The sequence below is a fragment of the Oryzias latipes genome, chromosome 4, assembly GCF_053564925.1.
Source record: "Oryzias latipes strain Hd-rR chromosome 4, Olatipes_Hd-rR_3.1".
Lineage (NCBI taxonomy): Eukaryota > Metazoa > Chordata > Actinopteri > Beloniformes > Adrianichthyidae > Oryzias > Oryzias latipes.
The window spans coordinates 35,402,109-35,417,041 of NC_136240.1; positions in this window are offsets into that span (position 1 = coordinate 35,402,109).

Genomic DNA, 14,933 nt, shown 5'->3' on the forward strand with positions numbered 1-14,933 from the left:
CAGGTGAGGAATGTAACACCAGGATCAGAAGAGCGTGAGACGGACTGATGGTAGGTATGTCAGGAGGGGTGTGGCCTCTCAGTAAGGGGGGTGGGGGGGTGTGTCCTAGTTCCACCCTGAATGGTGGATCCCTAAAGTCAATTTTAGGGGACGGACACTTTACAATGTCTTGGGAATTTTTCTTCACTATTACTTTGTTGAACTTAATACAGAATTAAAAAATCTTCCATACTCTCTGTGATGAAAGTTGTGTTTTTTGTGTTTTTAACCTGTTCTTGTGGCAAATTCTGGATGATAGAGGACACATATTAAGAAAAATAAGCTTCAAATTGCCTTTGTGAGTGTTTCTTTTCTCCAGTCCTGTTTATCAGGATGAGAGGGAAAAAATGCTGTTTGAAAAAGGATCGTATTTATGACGTAGAAAATATGCTGGGCGTATTGTAGCTCCCTGCTCTGCTCCATTCTGATGCATCCACTTGCATACAAATACATCCATGTGTTTCTTTGTTTTCCTCATCTGCGCTGGAATGTGGCTCAAAACTGGATTGCTCACCATTTTGGTTGCACTGGTAATGTTAGATTGAGGGTCTGTAAGCTAGTGAGAGAGGGCATAAACAGAGAGCATTATGGGTGAGGGGAAGCAGGGGCTACTTTGGGACACAGTCCCTTTCACAACTCAGAGGTGAATTTCTAAAGAACTCCTGCTTTCTAAAGAATTCCACTTTTTAAAATATTTTGGCTAAAAATGGCATCACCATAATTAAAACGCCACTGGTAACGCTTTTACTACAGATCAAAATATATTTGAAAGGTATTGATATAAGATAAAGATATTTGGAAAGGGACTTTAAGGACAACTTCATGAAACATTGTTAGATAGAGAGAGAGTGACATGTATCTGCATCTATGCTGCTCTATTCTATGCTTTAGCTCAGGGTTGTCAAGCATCCGGCCCGCCAGGTGGTTTACCCATGAAGAGCAAAATCATAAGCATGTTTAAAAAAGAAAGCAGGTTTCTAGTCCATTCCTGTGGCGAGTTAGGATTTTTTTAAAGAAATAACCAAAATGCGCAATTCTTCTTCTTTTTTTCTTCTTCAATTCTTATTCTTTTTTTTTTTTTTAACTTGTCCTGTCCAACGGCTGGGCAGACAGATGAGAGCTGAAGGCCTCTTGTGTTGGACATTTTTTACTTTAACAAGAGGGGTTATTAATCTTCAGACAAACCAAAGGTATGTCTGAATAAACCCCTTTTGGAATTGAGGCCAAACTTTATTCATTTTAATCATATTTGAGAATCTTTGGTGTTGGACTGGACGGAAAAGGAAAGGAGGGAAGAAGAGAGACGTTAAAGAGAGGGGGGGTAGGAGGGTGATCATAGGAGGGGGGGAGGGTTAAGACCATAAAGAGGCATAAGGCAACAAGTTACTGGATGTTTATCATTACGGTAAGGTACAGATAGAATACAAATTTCAAAGGGGCGGGGCCTGTCCACACACACACTCAAATATCATAAACACCCCTGTTAGCTGCAAAAATGTCCCCATGTCAACATGTAAACAATGCAGATAATGTTCACACACGCATACTTATACCTTCAAACCAACTAGTGTGAAATATTTCATGTTATTCAATCATGCAAACTATTAGTGCAAAGGTGAGCTAATACCTGTGTTTAAGTGAGTGTTTATGTTCTTCTAAAATGGATGGTGGAATGTGAAAAAAAGGAAGAAGAATGACTGGCCATCCCCACACCAAGACCCCCGCCGCAGCAGCAGCGGTAGCCAGAACCCCCCAGTGCCACCCGGCATCAGGTAGAGAACAACCGCCCCCTGGGCGATCACATCCGCCCCCTGGGCGATCACATCCGCCACCCAGGCCAGGGTCAGCAGGACCGCCTTGAGGCCCCCATAGCCAGAGAGCAGGGAGGCATGGGGGGACAGCGAGTGCCGCCCCAGCCCAACCAGGAGAGCACCCCCCTGCCGCGCCAGGAGGGCCCAAGGCTGGGCCCCACCCGAGAGGGGTGCCCACTGCCCCAGACGAGCACCTCATCACCACCCAGGAGTTCTGGGCACCCCCCCCCCCCCCCCCGCCCCAACCCCTGGTACGAGCTAGGACCCCCCAAGGGAGACCCGCTCCGCGCTCCAGTCAGCAATCCAACCCAGCCCACGGTTGGTCCAGAAAGGAGCAAGGCAGGGGCCAGCCGCCCCCGCCCAGGAGAGGGGCACCGACGGGGAGAAGGGGGGCCACGAGGGTGTTGTAGACATGGCCCGACCAGGCTCGGCCACAGTTGGAAATCTGGCGAGGTCCAGCAACCGGGGGCAAAGACCAGAACCTACCCCAAAGGGACACAGACACCCCCGGCTCCGGTGTGAAGTGATCCCTGGCTTCTGGCCTTGCCAGAAAGCTCAGGGATCCCTCTCCCTACGTGGAGACAGGGCCGCTGGGCCCAGGAAACCAGCACCCAGGGGACACGGCCGCCGTTGCCAAGGCACAAAACGGAAAAAAAAGAATAAAATACATTTAAAATACGCTGTGACATCACAGCTTTTTATTGGCTCTTTTCTTTTAAGCGATGACATCATGACTAATCCATGTTTCACAAAAACGACATCATAACGTGTCATAATCTGTCGTCACAGCCTTGTTTTGTTGTTATGATGAAATATGACATCACTGATGACATCAAACACATCACGCAACATGTCATTTGACTCCATCATATTTTTTCATATATATCACCCCAACTCTTGAAACTGCAATCTCACAGACAGCAGTTAAAGCACTAGATCCGCAATCAGAGGAGGATTTGCTGTTCAAGTTTTTAAAGCCTTTATTTTAGAACAGTTTTTAAGAACTTCCATGATGAGTTTCTTTAGAAGAACTGCGGTGAACATGGACTTTCTTCAGGAGGGCCAACTAGATTGTTTGCACCAAGAAAATGACAGTTTACGTCACAGGATTGAAACTCTTCGTGGCACTTTGGGTAACAGCAAAAAGGTGGAGGAAATGCACAAAGACGTCGACAAACGGAAGAAAGCGGCCTCTAAACTGAACAAAAGTTTGAAAAAAGAACTTGACAAACTAAGTAGGCAGCTTCGGATTCAGATCGATTTGGAAAACAAATGTAAACGTTACCAGGACAAGATAGAAACGCTCAACCGCATGAATGAAATGTATCAAAGACAAACGACAAGGGTCATAGAACAACTGTCGGACAAGAAAACCCTGGAAAACAAACTGAAGGGGCTGAAAGCCAAGGAAGCGCTTTTGAGAAACAATAAACTCCAAATTGAGAAAGACTTGAGGTGCGCTGACCCTTCACAACACAACGGTTTCAAAAAGATCAAAGAAAAAGAAGTTTTAGTCCAACAGTTAGAAGAGGAAACAGAAACTCTTGAACAAAAGCTCAGAGAGATGCAGGTTTCTGTCCAGGAAAAGGAAAACTTGACCAAACATTTGCAAGCCTTACAGAACAAAGAGTCCTCTCTGCAAAATGCTGGTTCCAAGCTAACATCTAAGATCAACAGGCTGAAGAAAGAAAAGAAAAAGTACGACTTGATGATACAGGAACTGGAGGCGGAACAAAGGATTCTTGAAGAGAAGAGGAGACAAATTCAGGAGCTGGAGGAAGATCATGAGGAGATAAAAGAGACTACGAAAGCTTATAAGCTTAAGGTTAGCCAAATGAAAGAAAGAAATGTGGCTCTTTCCGAGGAACTCCATAAAACCCAAACTGCTGTTAAAAGCAAAGAAAATGCTGAAGCAGAATTGTTGGCGTTACGGAACGAAAAAAGTCTTCACAAGAACGACAAACTCAGGCTCCAGCAGGAGATTCAAAAATTGAAGATGGAGAACGGTGTCCAGATGCACAGCATGAGTGTTGAGAGGGACGCTTTGGAGCTAAAAATCCAGAAAGAAAAAGAGGCCATCCAACACACACAACAGGAAGTCTGCGCTCTGCAACGGGACCTTCAGGTGAAGCAGGATGCTCTTCAGCACAAAGAAGAACTGGAGGAAGAACTGTCCGAACTGAAGGCGCAGAGAAAAGATGCTCAGAACTCAAGTTTCAAGCTGAGGTGTGAATTACAGAAGCTTCAAAATACTGGTGGCGACTGCAAATTACTGAAGCACGAACTTGAGGTGGAAAAGACGATTCTTTACGTCAAAAGGCAGAAATTGAAAACTTTCAAAAGAGAATATGAAGATGTTACCACAGATGTGGAGAAGGAGAAACGAGACATTGACACACTCAGGACTGAAAACCAGGCTCTGCTGGGAGAAATCCAAGCTTTAGAAAGAGTTGTGAAAAGGAAGGCCGAGGCAGAAGCAGAGCTGGGTGGTTTGAGGAACGAAAGCTCCCGTCTTAAAAACAGCGTACAAAGACTGAAAGTAGAGATTCAAATGAAAAAGGCTGAGCTTCAGCGTCATTCTAACCTCATTTGGGAAGGAACTGTCAGCTCGTCGGATCCACAAGCTCTGTTAGGGGCAGTTCGAGAAGAACAGCGTGCTGTCGAGCTTTTAAAAAGGGAAGCCACATACCGGAAGACTCAACTTCATGAATTGGAACTATCTTCAACATTCCAAGGAGGTTTGAGAGGAGAACTGAGGGGCCTGTTGGCTCAGAAAAAGTCAGCAGAGGAAAATAATTCCAGGCTGAAAAAGAAAATCCGACAACTCCAAGAGGAACACAAAGAGGTGATCGAAATACGAGGAGAAGTTGTGGCACAAAGCAAGGCTCTGGATGCTTTGAATGCAGAAGAAAAGGAGTTGGAGGAAGCTTATAACAGCATCAAGGCTGATATCGTGGCTCTTGGATACGGCAAAGGTCAACTGGAACTTGAAAAAGAGGTCCTGTCGGGGCAAATCCAGGAGAAAAAGAAGGTTTTGCAAAAGAAGGGCGAGGTAGAAGCTGAGCTGTGTGCTCTGAAGGAAGTTAGCAGTTCTCTCAAAGACGGCATAGAACTGATCAAACAGGAGATTGAAAGAGAAAAGGCTGAATTTGAGCGGATCAGTGAGTCTAAGGAGCTTCCTGACACACTGATCTCAACTTTGACGAAGAAAGTTTGGGAAGAAAAGTTTGCCGTTGAAAATTTAGAACAGGAAGCTGACGTTCTCAAGCGCAAGCTCCAAGACCTGAAAGTTTCTGTTCAGCAAAAACAAGGCGTAGAAAATGAGCTGCGTCAGGTTTCTGCACAGAAACGGTCGGCGCAAGACAATATTTCAGAGATGGAGCGTGAAATCACCAATCTTCAGAGCACGCTCCATCAATACGATAAGATCAATGCTGAAGTTCTGTCAGAAAGCAAGACTCTATGCTTTGCATCAGCGACAAAGGGAGTTGGAAAAAGAACAGGAGAGCATCCAGGCTGAGATCTCAGCTCTTCAAGTCAACAACAGCAAACTGGCTGCTGAAAATCAGACCCTGTCAGAGAAACTCCAACAACAACAACAACTTGGGAAAAAGAAGACAGAGGCAGAGGAAGAGCTGCGTGCTCTGGGGAGAGTTACCGCTAGTCTCAAAGACAGCATAGGAACCTTGAAGCAGCAGATTAAAAGTGAGACGGCTAAGTTTGGAGGCGTCTTCCAAGACGGTGCGCATGAAGCCATGCCTGACCCATCAGACGTCTTCAAGGATTTCTCCAGGAGAATTGCCGACCAGAAGATTGTCGTTGAGAATTTAAAACTGGAAGCCGACAATCTCAACAGCAAATCCCAAGAAATGCAAGAACTTAACAAGCAAATACCATTATTGGAGAAACAGCTTTTGGACCTTGATCGACGAAAACAGTTATTGCAGGAAAATGTTTCCACGACGGCGCGAAAAATCTCAAAATTTCAGGAGAAAAAAAAGAGCTACATCAGCATGAATGAAGAAGTTGTGGCAAAGAACAATGAACTTAAGAAACTGTACAGAGAACAAAAGAGGGTGGAAAAAGAATATGAGGCAGCAAAGACTGAAATTAATGCTGTTCGAGCCAGCACTAGCAAACTGAGGGAGGACAATTACATTCTAACCAAAAAACGTGAGTCCTCACAAAAACGTGTGCAGAAAATGACAGAAAAACAGCCAAACCAGGGGGCTTCAAATGTAAAAGAGCCGGTTTTGAAGGAAAGTGTTTCACCAAGCAAACATTTGAAAGAAAACCCTCCACCGAAAACCCCCAAATTGAAAAGTCCTGATCCTGTCTTAGAAAGCTCATCTGATGACGATTTAACCCTCGATGACATTTCAGAGCTTCCTTTTGACACTCCTTCCCTCAGTGACTTCTGAATTCAGCAAACTGATATAAAAGACATTTTTTTAGATTTATAGATCAGTTATATAGTTGTTAGAAGACTCAGACTCTTTGTTTTAGTTAACTTATGGGCTGTTTTTTTATTTTCACTTTCACTTTTATTGTATGTTTTTACTGTGTATTTGTCATTAGCTTAAACTAGAAGTAGGTCTTTTACATCTCTATTTTTGTTTTTATGGTAATATTCTGTTTTACTTTAGGAAAATAAATTAAATTAAAGCTACAAGTAGCATTTAGCGGGCCCGAGCACGTGCGACCGCCTGGCACGAGCGACCGCCCCGTGAGCAACGCCCTGCTCGAGCCATTCTCGTCGTTTTTTCTTGTCCATTCTGGAGCTCCAAGCTAATGTTAATACGACAGCAGCCTGGGGGGGGGGGGGGGGGGGGGCTGTAATCTGTTGCCTTTAGGGACAAAGACTTTTGCATATAGCATGAAAAAAATTCAAGCAATGATGATAATTGCTATCACTGTCCCTAAGGATGAGAACAATAGAACTCATTCAATTTCCACTACAATGTCTAGATGAGTGTCAGCTATGTCTGATAACTTGGCCAATTAGCTGGACCGGGATCTTGCAAAGTGCAGGTGGTTAACGTCCAGTTTGATGAGTCTGTGGACGGCAACAGTACAGCATAGCTTTTGGTTTCCACAAGAGAAGAACTCCTGACACATCTGCCCTAACAGACAACTACAAGAGGAGTTGAAATGTATAACACGGTGAAGGAGTTTTTGTGCAGAAAAAGGTACCATTAGAAAAGCTGGTAGCAGTGACTGCAGATGGGACTCCTGCTATGATCAATAGACAAACAGGTTTCATCACTCACTGTAAAGCTGACCCAGACTTTCCAAAATGTCTGCATTACTGCTGCGTCATTCACCAGCAGGCCTTATGTGCAGAAGTGATTGGCTCTGGACATATAATGACTCTTATTCTGAAAATCGTAAACAACCTCAGCTGCAAAGCAAAACAGAACAGGATTTTTAAGGTGCTATTGGAGGAGATGTCTGTTGAATATGGTGAATATGAACATTGTGAATCTGAACTTGCATTCTTGACTGACATTACTGGAAAACTAAACCACTTGATCTGCGAGCTGCAAGACAATGGCAAAACTATTTTTTTTTTTGACCAGCCTGCCTGAGCCAGTGTTTTTCTTGTGGGGATCTTTTCTGCCAGGGCTTGTCAGCTTGGTCAGTGGATGTTGCTGCAGTTGTCTCCCTTGCTGGGACAGCTGGAGTTAAACACAGCAGCTCACGGCTCTGAAGTGGACCCCGTTGCTGTCCCAGTCTGGATGGGCACTGTGGCGATGTTCCAATGGCCAGGCTGGCTCCTGGTATAAAGAGACTCCCAAATACCATTTCCTAACCGCAGAGCCAAGGATGTGTTTACATGTTTAGGTCAAAAATGTGATGGACAGCTTCATGTTGTCTATTGATGTAAGTTTAAACCTAAACATGCCACCCTGTTATGAATCCAGTTGATATGGTTCTCCATCTGTGTCTAGGTGATAGAAAAGCATTTTTTTTTATATTTAGAGCTCTAAGCAAACAAACAGTTGTCTATATAAAAGAGCTTTTACAATTGTGCACTTTTAGCAGGTCTCTGAGTTCATGTGACCAATGTATGGTGGATTTTCACAGACCTTGTTTAAAACTGAAGGTGAGAGAGACTTAGAGAAATGGCTTCATTGTTCTGGAGTTCTTTGTTTCATCCACAGAAGAGTAGAATTGGTGATTGATTTTGAAAAGCTGCTGAAAAAAGTATCTTTTTCAAATTGCAATTTCTAACTTGGGTTTTACATTTTGTGTTCCATTTTTTGTGCTTTATTTGGGAAGCATTTGTTATTTGTTTGGTGTTTTTAAGGTTCTGCAAATATACACATCATTTTTTAGAGACATTTGTTATCAGTTGTGTTTGTTGATTTGTAGTTTAATTTCATTGGATGTATAGATGTCGTGTGGGGGGGAGGCTCGAGAGCAGGTAGGACCCAGGCGCAGAGACGGGAGGCAAACGGGTTCAGGGCAAGTGGGTTTATTTAACTAACAAAAAGCGCTGCAGAGCAGGATGACAAAACTAAAAACAAAAACTTACTGTGGCATGGCAAGGGACATGGACGCCAGACAAGAAGACGTGATCAACATGAGCAGAAGTTAATGGACCAGCACAGGAGGAAGGCAGAGACAAGACTTATATACAGACAGGGCAGACAAGACACAGGTGAACACGATTAGGGCAGATGGGGACCAAAGGAAGTAAAACTCAAGAAACATGACAAGACAGGAAACCTTTCAAAATAAAACAGGAAACAGAACCAAACAAGACAGAACAAGAACTAAAGCGAAAAACAAGACAACAAACTGAAACCATGACAATAGAAAGGAAAAGAAGTTCAAACATTGATTATAAAAAAGGATATAAGAGATAAAAAAAAAAGAAAAAGGAAAAGAAAAAAGATAAAATATTGATTTAATTGCATTTTGAATGAATAAAAAACAATGATTAATAGAATCAGAATCAGAAATCAGAAAAAGTTTTATTGCCAGGTTCAGTAGAGCGCACTTTACAAAACGAGGAATTTGACTTGGTGTATAGTGCAATTAAGAATAAGTTAAAAATTAAGTTAACAACAACAACACACTATATACAGTAGAGTAAGGTGAAGTAAAGTGGGAGCACAGATGGGCTGGGATGGTGGGGCCATTAAGTGGCACCGACAGTCCTTTGGTGGGCGGGGGGGTCACCTGGGGGAGTTGGGGTTCTGTTCAGCAGGCTGGCTGCAGTGGGGAAGAAGCTGTTCTTGTGGCGCGAGGTCCTGGTCCTGATGGACCGGAGCCTCTTGCCAGAAGGGAGGGGCCGAAAGAGATTATGTCCTGGATGAGATGGGTCGGCTACAATCCTGGCTGCCCGCCTCCAGGTCCTGGAGATGTGCAGCTCCTGGAGAGACGGGAGGTGGCAGCCGATCACCTTCTCTCCTGAGTGGATGACGCGTTGCAGCTTGGCCTTGTCTCTGGCCGTGGCCGCAGCGAACCAGACTGTGATGGAGGACGTGAGGGTGGATTCAATGATGGCAGTGTAGAAGTCTACCAGCATCTTTTCAGGGAGGTGAAACTTCTTCAGCTGCCTCAGGAAGTACATCCTCTGCTGGACCTTCTTAGTGATGGAGCTGATGTTCTGCTCCCACTTGAGGTCCTGGCTGATGATGGTTCCCAGGAAGCAGAAGGACTCCACAGAGGTCACCGGGGAGTCACAGAGGATGACAGGGGGGAGGGGGGCTGGGGCCTTCCTGAAGTCCACTGTCATCTCCACTGTCTTCAGAGCATTAAGCTCTAGGTTGTTAGCGCTGCACTATGACACCAGCCTGGCTATTTCACTCCTGTAGGCCGACTCATCTCCGTCAGAGATGAGGCCGATGAGTGTGGTGTCGTCAGCAAACTTCAGGAGTTTGACAGACAGGTGACCAGCTGTGCAGCTGTTTGTGTACAGGGAGAGTAACAGGGGTGAAAGGACACAGCCCTGGGGGGATCCGGTGCTTGTGGTCCGAGTATCTGAGACGAGCTTCCCCAGCCTCACATACTGCTGTCTGTCCGTCAGGAAGTCTGTGATCCACCTGCAGGTGGAGTCAGGCACATTCATCTGGGAGAGTTTTTAATACTAAAGATGTATGAAAGACATACTGAAAAAATATGTCTTTCAGTGTTTAACTGGCTGTCTTTGGATTATGCATGCCTGAGTAATGGCCATTCTTACTCCTCATCTCTCTGTTCACTGCTTGCTAATTTACATAGAAGCAGGGGTCCCAGCAGGAGGGGGCGGGGTTGTAACACGACTCCTTCAGCAGAGCCAGGCTGAGAGAGGCTTTGACATGTAAGATGTTAGATGTTAGAATGCTAGATGTTAGAATGACCAGTTCATTTTATATCTATGAAAATATTCAGGGAGCTATGGGACATCTTCAGCTATAGGTTTGTGAAAATTGGTGTCGATTGTTGAAACATAAGTTACCATAAAAAAATGTTTGTTTGGAGTCTAGACAGATTTAACACAGGTTTTTGGATGAAAAAGGATTTTTTTTTAAATCATCTGTTACACTTTTAAGTCTGAAAAAAATATGGAAGGCAGCAAACACAGATCCCTACCGTTTTTAATTTTTTTGTGCTGATATTTGAAAGATAAGTTATGCAAAAAAATAGGTGTTTGCAGTTTTGCCTAAAAAGATGTTTTCGGACCTTTTTGGATGAAATGCTGTCTAAAAGTTCACCTGTAACTTCAATCATTCTGAATTTTTTTAGGAAGCAGTAGCACATAAATGCCTATTAAAGTGTAGTCTTTGGTGCTGATAACCTAAACAGAATTTATGCTAAAAATCTTTGTTCAGTCCAAAATTGCATAGGAAAAACACCGGTATGAAGTTTCTCGTAGACCCTATAGTGCTATCTATCAAAGTTGGAGATTTGTAAGAGGCATCTAACTCTGAAATCTCAGCTTCCTGAGACAAACGGCTGATTTGCTGTGAAGCTTTGTTTTATGAGTAAGTGCAATTGACCACTTCCTGTTTGGGGGGGCCTTATGAAGGCACCGTCAGATGTACACCCATGAAATTTTAGATGATGAGAGAGGACCTTTCTGAGTATCTCCAGTTTTAATTTCATGCACGTCGGACGAAGCGCAGAGAAAAGATAGGGAAGAATGCGACAAAAACTGTTTTTTTCAATAACTAGGTGGCGCTATGGAGCTCGTCCAGAATTGTCATATCCATGGGTTCAGAATGGAAGCCTCATCATATCCATTGAATTTCAGTGAGATTGGACAAGGAATGTGCACGTGAGAGCAACTTTTGTGTGCATGGCGAGACGCCCAACTTTGCCGCTCTGTCACGACCACACCCCCGCATTGAAAGTTATGGTTTTTTGTCAGGGTAAACTTCAATGGCTTTTCAACAGGTGGACGTCATTTTCAGGTGTGTCGGCTCATCCTACTCGGAGCAGTGATGCTCCAAGTAAAACATGTCATTTCCTCTTGCCAGCAGGTGGCGCTACACCTTTTCCAGATTTTTTCACTGCTGATGTGTTCAGAGTCAGACTACAATCATGCATATCAACTTTGGATCAGATTGGATTTTGCATGGCTGAGTAATGGCCATTTTTCTTTTCATGGCGTGTTTTCAAAATGACCTCCAAGTTCGACGCGCCGCCACGGTCACAAACATCCGTAATACCTTTAAAGCTTCGCAATTTAACATCGGACATGGGTCTAGTTTACAAAACCAAAGTTTGGAGTCATTATTCATAAATCTCTAGGAGGAGTTCGTTCTAGAAGGAGGCCTACAAATGTCCAAAATAGAGCAAAAATGACATATTGACACCAATATAGCAGACTTCCTGTGCGACTGACAGCTTGGTACCAAGAGACTTTTTTGTAGGTTTCCATCTGATGAACATGTCCTGAAAAGATCAAGCTTGTATGTCAAAGCATATGCGGGGGCTCGGGACAAATGTCACTGTAGGTGGCGCTGTCGAGCCGTTTTTGTGCGCCCATGCCAATCTCCTGTAAAATACGAAATTTTTCGCGACTCCTGATGTGTGTGCCAAATTTGGTGAGTTTTGGGGTATGTTAAAGGCCTCAAAAAGGCGACTCTTCCGTCGGAAGAAAAAGAATAATAATAACTCTTACAGATACAATAGGGTCCTTGCACTCCGTGCTCGGGCCCTAATTAGTAAATTCAAATTAGTGAACCATAATGTACTTTGTTTAATAGGTATCAGTATTATTTAGATGTAGGAATATCTGGGATTAATGTTTTAAATGTTTAGATTTGACGGGGGTGGGGGTGGGATGGGCATCTGCGGGAATCGGATCTCCTTGTGACCGGGCCCCAGGAGAGACTGGGGGGGTCTGACCCAGGGATCAGCCTGGGGGGGGGCTACTTGGCAGTGGCCCCCTCCCATGGTTGTTGCATGAAATTGGGCCCCTCCCCTCTCAGTTTTAATTGCACCTTAGACACGGGGGGTGCTTGGACATCACTGTGAGAAATCAGGCGATGTCCTCTCGGTGCCCCCCCCCCCCACACACTAAAAACTAAAACTGCACATTAATTAATAAAAGACGTGAAACCTTTTTACACTTTAAAATAGCTGAGTAAATATGAAAGCTCTCCATTCAGTCAAAAGACATGATTATTAAGTATATCTACTTAATATTTACTATTCCATTGCAATGGCACAAATGGAATTTAAATGGAGTAGATGTAACTCAAATACTGTGTAAACTACATAGAAAATATATGTAAAAAATGGAAGAAATTGAGTTGATGTACCTGAAACCATTCACAGGAGATAACTTGTAAAATGACTACCAAGAAAATCTATTTTACACTCTAAAAAGTAATACTGCACATTACTTAATTAACTCAGTGAAACGTTGGTTGTTTCTACAGCGGAAAAGCACATTTTGAACATAGTGAATCCTCGATCAAATTTCTTTAACTCATTGACACAACATTCAGGCACACATCAACCTGGAGGACAAGGTTCGGCCGGTACTTGTTAAGGCCGTTGAGTTGGCGACTGAAAAAGTCATGGCGGCCTGAAAGTTTTAAGCTTTACACGGGTGCTCCCACCTGGCATTGGAATTGATTTCGACTCTAGTCCCAAACTGGCTCCAAAAAATGTCAAACAACATATTGAAATTGTACAAAATATTCCTAGTGGTATAACCTGTAAAATATGTTTATTAGTAACATTAAGTGGCTGCCGACATGTCAATTCAATTCAATTCAATTTTATTAATACGACACTATGTATTAACCTCAGTTCGCCAAAGTGCTGTGGAGCATTAAGCAGGAGAAATTTCAGACTAACTAATAAAACAAAACAAAAATCCATTTTGTACAAATGAATGTAAAACATTAAAACAGTTCAGTAAAAAGCAATAACTACAATTATAAAAGCTATTAAAACAAAGATCGTAAAATAGAATATTAAGTACTGCTTGTCTGGGGCGGGGGGTGCTGTCCGGGGAGGGGGTCACAGGCAGGGCCCCTGGTGGGGTGGAGGAGCGTTGTATCATTTTGTTCTTCTTTCAAAAAAATGTTGTTTTTTTTTAATTCCTTTTTTCCAAAAAATGATTAGAACCATGATTCAGTGAAATTACAAAACCTTTTTTCATCAGGCTGTTTTTTTGTTTCATGTCGAACTTTTCAGCACAGTGTTGGTCTGCTATGCTATAACTAAATACAAATTATATATATCATTACATAAAAATATAAATAAAAAACATAAATGCATTAAAAGTAATATAACAGTAATAATGTGCTATTAATTAAAAAAAATAAGTATTAATAAATAAACAAACAAACAAACATGCACTGAGCCGGATCAACGCACGCAAGGCTGCTGGCCCGGATGGCATTCCTGGACGTGTGCTTAGGGCATGTGCAGAGCAGCTTGCAGGGGTCTTCACAGACATTTTCAACCTGTCCCTCTCCTAGGCAACTGTGCCAACATGTTTTAAGTCCACATCCATTGTGCCAGTACCGAAACACTCCTCCCCTAAGTGCCTGAATGACTACCCCCCTGTGGCACTCACACCCATCATTATGAAGTGCTTTGAGCGACTGGTCCTAGCACACCTCAAAGACTGCCTCCCACCCACACTGGACCCACACCAATTTGCCTACCGCAGAAATAGGAGCACAGAGGATGCAGTATGCACAGTGCTGCACTCTGCACTCACACACCTGGACAATAACAACACATATGTTAGGATGTTGTTTGTTGACTTCATCTCAGCATTTAACACCGTCATTCCCTCCAAGCTGACCACAAAACTTGGAGACCTGAACATCAACACCTCCCTCTGCAACTGGATTATGGACTTTCTGACCCACAGGCCTCAGCATGTTCGGTCAGGTCATACCCACTCTACCACCATCACACTTAATACTGGCGTACCACAGGGCTGTGTGCTGAGCCCATTCCTCTACTCCCTTTACACCCACAACTGCAAGCCTGTGCATGGATCCAACTTCATCATTAAGTTTGCAGATGACACCACGGTGATTGGCCTCATCAGTGACAACGATGAGACTGCCTACAGGGAATAGGTACAGCACCTGGCCACATGGTGCGCTGACAATAACCTGCTCCTTAACATCAACAAGACCAAGGAGCTCATTGTGGACTTCAGGAGGAAGAAAGGAAACACTCATGACCCCATCCACATTAACGGGATGGTTGTTGAACGTGTTTCCAGCTTCAAGTTCCTGGGAACCACCATCTCGGAGGAACTGTCCTGGGCCACAAACACCTCCAGCCTGGTCAAGAAGGCTCACCAGCGCCTTTTCTTCCTCAGGACACTGAAGAAGAACCAGCTGTCTTCATCCATCCTAGTGAACTTCTACCGGTGTGCGATCGAGAGCATCCTAACGAGTTGCATCTCAGTCTGGTATGGGAACTGCTCAGTGGCTGACCGCAAGGCACTGCAGAGGGTGGTGAAAACTGCCCAGCGCATCACAGGGACACCACTTCCTGCTCTTGAGGACATCCAGAGGAAACGCTGTCTACGTCGAGCTCGCAGCATTCTCAAGGACTCCTCTCACCCTGACCACGGACTGTTTAACCTCCTCCCCTCCGGGAGGC